The 8069-nt window shown below is 40.8% G+C and overlaps 2 pseudogenes; both read right to left on the bottom strand.

Moving 5' to 3' along the window:
* Window positions 1-591: 591 nt before the first annotated feature.
* Window positions 592-2995, bottom strand: LOC121146596 (annotated as a pseudogene).
* Window positions 2996-6782: 3787 nt separating this feature from the next.
* On the bottom strand, window positions 6783-7434 carry LOC121146589 (annotated as a pseudogene).
* Window positions 7435-8069: the final 635 nt, after the last annotated feature.

The raw sequence follows: 8069 nt of genomic DNA, 5'->3' as shown, positions 1-8069 counted from the left end.
ACGGTCATACCAGGAGTAGGAAGATTTCTTAGAACGCCAATGAAGAAGCAAGTGTTTTGCCAAAATTTCTATCCCAGCACCAATGATAGCAACATTGAATTACATGGATTTAACAAATGGAGGCGGATATTCTTATGATTTTTAAAATTTTATTTTCAAACCTTTTATGGATATAAAATGAACAGGTTTAATGTATTTCCTAAATAAAACTCTAAGAAATTAGTCATATTTCCCTTCCTCAATTGTCCCTTCCTTTGTTTTCTAGAATCATGTGATTTAAACTTTTTACACTTATTCTTAATGATAATTTAAAATTAAAAAAAAATTTTTGACTTGCCACATAAAACACAATGCAATGCAATGGGTCATTCACTTGCAGTGTACACAGAGGAATTAATCATTTACAAAAGGACAATGAACAGACTAAGCAAGCTCTGCTACCTTCTCTGATAAATGGATCACATTGTCTGACATTGAGCCTGCGACATGAGTCACTGCTACTCTTCAACCCCAACACTGTGGGTTCCACTATCATTGATGGAACAACAATCTTTTTAGAGCCCTCTTCATGTCTGTGTTCCTCAGGCTGTAGATGAAAGGGTTCAGCATGGGGGTGACCACAGTGTACATCACTGAGGCTGCTGCAGTTGAGGCTGAACTTGGGGCAGCACTGGCACTGAGGTACACACCTAGTCCTGACCCACAAAATAGGGAGATGGCAGAGAGGTGAGAGGCACAGGTGGAAAAGGCTTTATGCTTTCCCTGAATTGATGAAATGGCACGGATGGAGGAGGTGATCTTAGAGTAGGAGTATAGGATGCCAGACAGGGGACCTCCTCCCAAAAGCACAGCTGTAAAATATATTATGAGGTCATTGAGAAAGGTGTCAGAACAGGCTCTGTGGACCACCTGATTCAACTCACAGAAGAAGTGGGGAATTTCCATGTGTGTGCAGAAGCTCAGTCTCAGCACCAGCAAGTTCTGCAAAAGTGCATTCAGAACATCAATGATCAAGCACAATAGCATCAGCTGCACACAATGCCAGGGGTTCATGATGACCATGTAGTGTAGTGGGTGACATATGGCCACAAACCGGTCATAGGCCATCACGGTCAGGAGTAGAATTTCTAATCCTATGAAGAATGTAAAAAAGTACATTTGTATGATGCAGCCTGTATAGCTGATGACATGGCTCTGTGTCTGGATGTTTACCAGCATCTTGGGGATGGTGGTGGAGGTGAAACAAATGTCAGAGAAGGACAGGTTGGCGAGGAAGAAGTACATGGGCATGTGGAGGTGTGGGTCTGAGAGGATGGCCAGGATAATGAGTAGGTTCCCAGTTACAGTGACCAGGTACATGGACAGAAACAGAGCAAAGATGAGAGGCTGCAGTGCTGGGTCCTCTGAGAATCCCAGGAGAAGGAATTCTGATAGCTGAGTTTGGTTTTCCAGTTTTATCTGTTGCAGGTCAGTACCAGAAAGATGTAGTTGAACCTGAATCATATGCATACCAAATAAGATGTAACCAACAGACTAGAAATCCAAAATTCATGTTTTTCCATTCAGCATTGAGCTCCCACATTTCACGATGTCTCAGTTCCCATTTGGACCAAGCATTCTTTGCAATCCTCCATCTTCCCTAAAGCAGCAATGCTCTCAGTTAATGAGATGCTGTTTGACAACATGAGAAATGTCTGTTCATCAGTGGTTACAAACTCACCGCTGGTTTTCCAATTAAAGGCATGAACAAGGAAGCAGGCGAATAGGAAGTATATAATGTGTGGTTCCACGTATCACAAGAGAATGGGCTTTAATTCTGCTTATGAAAGTTAAAGTGATCCTCACTCAAATGGTGTAACTGAAGGCAGAAATGGTATGACTTTGAATTATTTAGGCACTCACATAAAACAAAGACAAGTCATAAGACATCTCAAGTGGTAAGAACAGCTCAATGTGAGCAGGTTGGAAATTTAAATGAAACTGACTTATTAAGACTGAATTTATAGAATAAAATGGTTGTATAAATTTAGTAACAGTGTAGTTGGAGCCCAGGGAGAGTTACTAATTTGGACAACAGAAAAATACAAGCTTTCCCAAGTCCTCTTAATTTTCATCAAGATGATCCATCAAACTGTCTTGGAAAATGCAGCCAAATGATACACTAATTTTTGTGCATGCATTTAGAGAAATAGAAATTGAAACTTTGATGATCTGTCCTAAATATGGGACAAGATATTTTTTTTGCACCAGACATTTTGTAACATGACAAACTTACCTGTTAAATACACTTTTTTTTTTCACTGAAGAACAATACAGGTATATATCAAAGGATTCCATGGCAGAAAAATAATAAAACTATTCACAATGGCCAGTCTTTGTAGGTAAGAAGACAGTAAAAACAAAAGTGTCTCACTTGACAGCACCACAGGAGAAAAATAAACCTCTCTCTTACCTTGGCACACCAAGAAAGTTCTGAAATTGCAAGAGAAAATGCAAGTAGCTGGAAACGCAAGCTTATATCCACCTCACAGATAACACAATAACTGTCAAGCAGGTGTCTTTGGTAGAACACTTCTTTCTGCATCATTAAGTTAACATTGGGTCATGTGAGAGTACAGTGAGAGAAGACCCTGAGACGTGTTTTCCAGCAGCTGTTCCTATCAGGATTTCCATGCAGACATTTCCATTCAACTCGTTTTTTCCTGTTAATATGGGGGCATCAGTTACATCCACTCTTCACTGCCTGATGGGCACCGTAGTGACTCAGTCTGCAGAGGCTGTTCCAGGGACAGGAGTGGTCATTTTCTCTTTGCTAATTGGTTTTCAGTGGCTATATGTACTCTAAGCAGCTTATGCATCTCATTGTCTATTAGAATTGATCTTTTTTTACCCTCACTTCTTCATCAGCAATGACTATTGCCCTAGGAGATTCAACATTTTCCTCCCATTTGATAATCATTGACAAATGCCTCCAATAGTTCAGTATAGCAGTCATCGCCACAGACCTAGCCCAGGTGTAATCTAGGTTAGTAATTCACTTCTAGGTTAACCTCAGGGAAAGCTGTCCGTGTCCACAGTGTGGAACCCCTTCTGCAGTGTCTGCCAGGCTCACCTGCATGGGAATTGTGGATGGAAAAAGTGCTTATGGATGCCCAAATTCCTCCCTGGATGGTGGATGGCGGGGATTGAAGCTCTGTCTTAGCCGCAGCAGAGGGAAGGAGGGAAGCTCGGTCCGTGAGAAAGACTCAAAACCCCAAATGAACAAGTAGGCTGCTTCTAGCCCAAGGTTGCACAGTCTGAGGGAACACAGCAGAGGAGCTACTTACAGCTCCTGGCACCTGCTCATTGGGCAGCTCCCTGACCTCTAAGCACCTGCTGGGTCCCAACAGACTCAGACAATGACAGAAAGCTGTTTTCTGGCATTTGTTTCCCGAGAGACCCTGATGGACTTGGCTGAATTCTCTTTCTTTCTCCTGCTCTTGGGCAATTGGAAATAGCTGCCATTTAGTTCTTCACTTTAAACTGTTTTGCTCAGCGAGAAAAACCAGTTTCCTTAAGACAATTATGTATTTGCCATAATAGTTGTAGTGATTTCTGAATATAAATTTTTTGCAGAAATGTGGACAGCACCTTGAGATGCGATTGTTGATTCTACTTTTGGGAAACTGATGTCTCTAATTTTTTACTTGTTGAATATAATGGTTTAGTGGTACACCAAGCCAATGACTAATATGTTGCAGTTAATATTTTTAAACCCGACTTCAATTGTCATATGACCTAAACAAATGAAAGTATTTTCCTTAAAATATCTTTTAAAAATAAGTAATTTTAAAAGTGAAAAGTATATTTTATAAAATAAAAGTAAAATCATACTATTCAATTTGGCAACCTAAGAGTTGGATGTAGTGTGGAAGTGCATTTCTGCACCATTCCATCAGATGCCCTAGGACCCCAGAGCTCAGACACTGTCAGCTTACTAAGAGTGCTAGCAGGAGGCAGACTTCTTATGTGTGAGTGACTGTGGCTGCCTCACTGGCCAAGCATGGCTGAGAATGAGCAGTGCCTCCCTGTGCCTCCTTTCTCATTAGTTGCCTGTTGCTGATCTTATCCCCTTCCTCAGTTAATTCATTTGATTGACAGAATCTGTTCCTGAAACATATGTTTCCTACTTTCCCTCTACGCTGTTTGTAACTTCATTTCCTCGTTTGCTACCTTTAGAGGGGCTTTCTGTGGTTGCCTAGGTAACCTGCCTCATACATATATAATCTGTTGAGTTCAATAAAGTGTGTATTGCTTCATTGGCTTTTCATCCCTTGTGCCCTGATCTTACTCAGTATTTACAGTACACAAATTTGCTCTTAACTTTTCAAACAAGTATTTAGCAAGGATGACAAAGTGCAGTTGTGACACAGATTTATAAATCATGAATTTAACATCATGAATGAAGAATTAGGGAAAGATGAAGCCTTCTCTTCAATAGGCAGGAATCTTGTCTGTCCCTCCCACAGAGCATTGACTGAGATGGGGGATGCTGATTAAAATAGCATAGAAAAAGTGTAGGGGGATAAGGCAAAAAGCTCAGTATTTTTCAATAAATATGCTAGATTTCAGACGAATGTGACATTTGTCTAGGTTGTTTTGATTTATGTGGCTGTAGTTAGTCAACACAACGCTTCCACCATCACATCACTAGATACAGATGGGAAGATGATAGAGTCTTTACACCCTGCACAACTGAGGGATTGGTTGGTTGGTTGGTTGGTTGGATTTTTGTTTTTTGTTTTGTTTCATGGTGCAGCTAACAGATTCCTTAAGTCATGCCACAGAGTAAATGGTGCTCCAGCAAGTAGCAGTTACCTTCCAGGCTGCCACCCAACAGAGCATTGGTCACACGTGGGCACAAATATCTTCTCATGGGCACTCAGAGCAGAGCTGGCTAGTGATGGCCGCGAACAGGTCACAACCTTCCGAAGCTTTGCTTCTTTTCCTGGCACACATGAGCCCTATTCCTAGCCAGATCTCCTGCTAAGAGACCCTCTTGGGACCCTGACATTGTCAACAATGCTTTGAGGCATCTTAGGACAGACCACTGCCCCAGGCCAAACCAGCGCCCATAGCCAACAACTCTGCAGATGAGGGGTTTTACAAATATTGTTTCGTCAAACTTTAAAAAAGTAATCACATGGAAATTCTTTTTCAGAGCCAGAGAGAGAGGCTCACAATAGATGAGTTTATGCCTGAGCCAGGAGCCAGGATTCAGCCCTGTTCTCCCATGGGCATGGCAAAAACAGCTACTTGAGCCACCATGGCTGTCTGTCAAGGTGTTATGCATGGATATTTTAAATCTTATTAAGTAGTGTCTTCTGAAAGTTTTTGCAAAATACCATCACCTCCAAGTGTCTCACCTTCCAGGAGTCTCAAGGGAAGAATTAGAACAAGAACAGGTTTGTGATAACATTTTGTCCTACCAGGAGTAGAAAGAATTCTCAGAAACCAACTGAAGAAACGGGTATTTTCACAAAATTTCTATCCCAGCATTGAGGAGAGCAACGTTGCATCAAGTGAGTTGAACAAATGGATGGGGATGTTCTTATGAATTTTTAAAATTTCATTTCTTAAATTTCTGTGGATAGAAAGAGAACAGGTTTCAGGATTCTCATAAAAAAATTCAAAGAAATTAGTCATATTCCCCTGCTTCAATATCCGCTTTCTGTCTTTTCTTCTACAAGTTTATGCAGTAAGGTAGTTTAAATATTTTAATCATAGTCTTAATATCAAGTAAAAATCAGAATGACTACTGCTGTGCACGAGTATTGACAAGGGTTAATACAATAAACAGGTCACAAGATGCCAGTTCCACTCTTACATATCTTGTCTTTATTTGTGTGTTATATATGAACTATCATATATAAGAAAAAGCATAAAATATATATTTGTTCTGATTGCAATAAAACACCAAAACATTTCACTATGCTGATTCTTAAATGTATGTTATCTAAAAAATAATGTCCTAAGAAATAAAGAATATTGAATAGGCACATAAGATGTTATTTGATAAGAAATTATATCATGAGAAATGTGGGCATTTGAATTGCACACACTTAACTTCTTGCACTTCAAAGAATATGTGTTAGACTATGCTAATACAGATTCCCATCAACAGAGCATGTGGTACAAATGTATCATGGAATAACACAGCCACCAAAAGAATGAAATCTTACTTTTTTGCATTAAATTTAGTACAACTGGATATCAGTTTGCATACCAAAAAAGATCACTCCAAAAGCAAATATAAGTGGCAGTTCAATAGAATTTAACATATATGAATTCATTATAAAAATGTATAGGCATTCTAAAAAATACACATGGGATTAAGTCACATAGCACCTAAAATGTGCTCATTGACTCTTGTTGTCCATGAAATTTTTGAGTCTCCTTGGATTTCTGAAACAATGTTGACAATAAAGATGGGAAAAAGGAAAAATCAGAAAGAAGTTGTTGACATACCATATAACAAACACTGAAATGCAGTGGGTCATTTATTTGCAGTGTATCTGCAGGAATTAATAATAATAATAATAATAATAATAATACTAGAAACATAATAGTGAACAGACTAAGCAGGTTCTGCTTCCTCCTCTGACAAATTCATCACAATGTCTAACACTGAGGCTTGAGAAATGAAGTCACTGGCACTGTTCAGTCCCAACACAGTTTCACTGTATTTTATGCAACAGCAGTCTTTTCAGAGCCCTCTTCATGTCTGTGTTCCTCAGGCTGTAGATGAAGGGGTTCAGCATGGGGGTGACCACAGTGTACATCACCGAGGTTCCTGCAGTTGATGTGAATGTGGAGCAGTGCTGGCACTGAGGTACACTCCTATGCAGGTACCATAAAATAGGTAGATGGTCAAGAGGTGAGAGGCACAGGTGGAAAAGGCTTTATACTTGCCCTGTTTTGATGAGATGGCACAGATGGAAGAGATAATCTTTGAGTAAGAGTATAGGATCCCAGACAGGGGACCCCCTGCCACCAGCACAGTTGCAGATACATTATGAGGTCATTGAGAAAGGTGTCAGAACAGGCTCTGTGGATCACCTTATTCAATTCACAGAAAAAGTGAGGGATTTCCATGTGTGTGCAGAAGCTCAGCCTCAGGATCAGTAAGCTCTGAATAAGGCCATTCAGGACACCAATGACCCAGCACCCCAGAACCAGCTTTACACTGAGCCGGGAGTTCATGATGAGTGTGTAGTGCAGTGGGTGACAGATGGCCACAAACCGGTCATAGGCCATCACAGTCAGGAGAAAGTCATCCAGGCCTCCAAATAGCAGAAAGAAGAACATCTGTGTGATGCAGCCTGCATAGCTGATGGCTTGGCTCTGTGTCTGGATGTTCACCAGCATTTTGGGTTTTGGTAGTGAAGCCGACATCTGCTAATGACAGGTTGGCGAGGAAGAATTACATGGGCATGTGGAGGTTGGTGTCAGAGAGGATGGTCAGGACAATGAGCAAGTTCCCACTTGCAGCGACCAGGTACATGGAGAGCAGGAGCCCAAACATTAGAGGCTGCAGTGCTGTGTCCTCTGAGATTCCCAGGAGAAGGAATTGTGAAAGCTGAGTTTGGTTATTCAGTTTCATGTGGTGCAGATCACGATCAGGAAGATGAACCGGAATCATATTTATACAAAGAGAATATAAATAACAGGGTGCAAATCCAAAACTTGTGTTCCTGTTCATAATGTAGCTCCCACATTTGGAGATGGCTCATGTCCCATTTTGCTCATTCCCTGTGGGATCATTGACTAGGAATTCCTTCCCCTCTCAGGCCTTCCCTAAAACATCAAACACTTCTTAGATTTAATGAGATATTCTTTGACCCCTTAGACATTTCTATTCACCAATGTTTACCAACTCAGTATAGATTTTCCAAGTAAATGCATGGACAGGTAAGCAGAAGATGAAGCGAAGTATAATATGTGGCTTTGTGTATGTTAAGAGATACTGTGATGCGGGCCCGGCGCGGTGGCGCAAGTGGTTAAGTCCTCGCCTTGCACTCCCGGGATCC

The sequence above is a fragment of the Ochotona curzoniae genome, unplaced genomic scaffold (assembly GCF_017591425.1).
Source record: "Ochotona curzoniae isolate NIBS_2020 unplaced genomic scaffold, NIBS_Ocur_1.0 contig_1328, whole genome shotgun sequence".
In the NCBI taxonomy this organism is placed as follows: domain Eukaryota; kingdom Metazoa; phylum Chordata; class Mammalia; order Lagomorpha; family Ochotonidae; genus Ochotona; species Ochotona curzoniae.
Note: the sequence above shows the minus strand (reverse complement) of the source record. Positions and strands in the feature narration are given on the sequence as shown.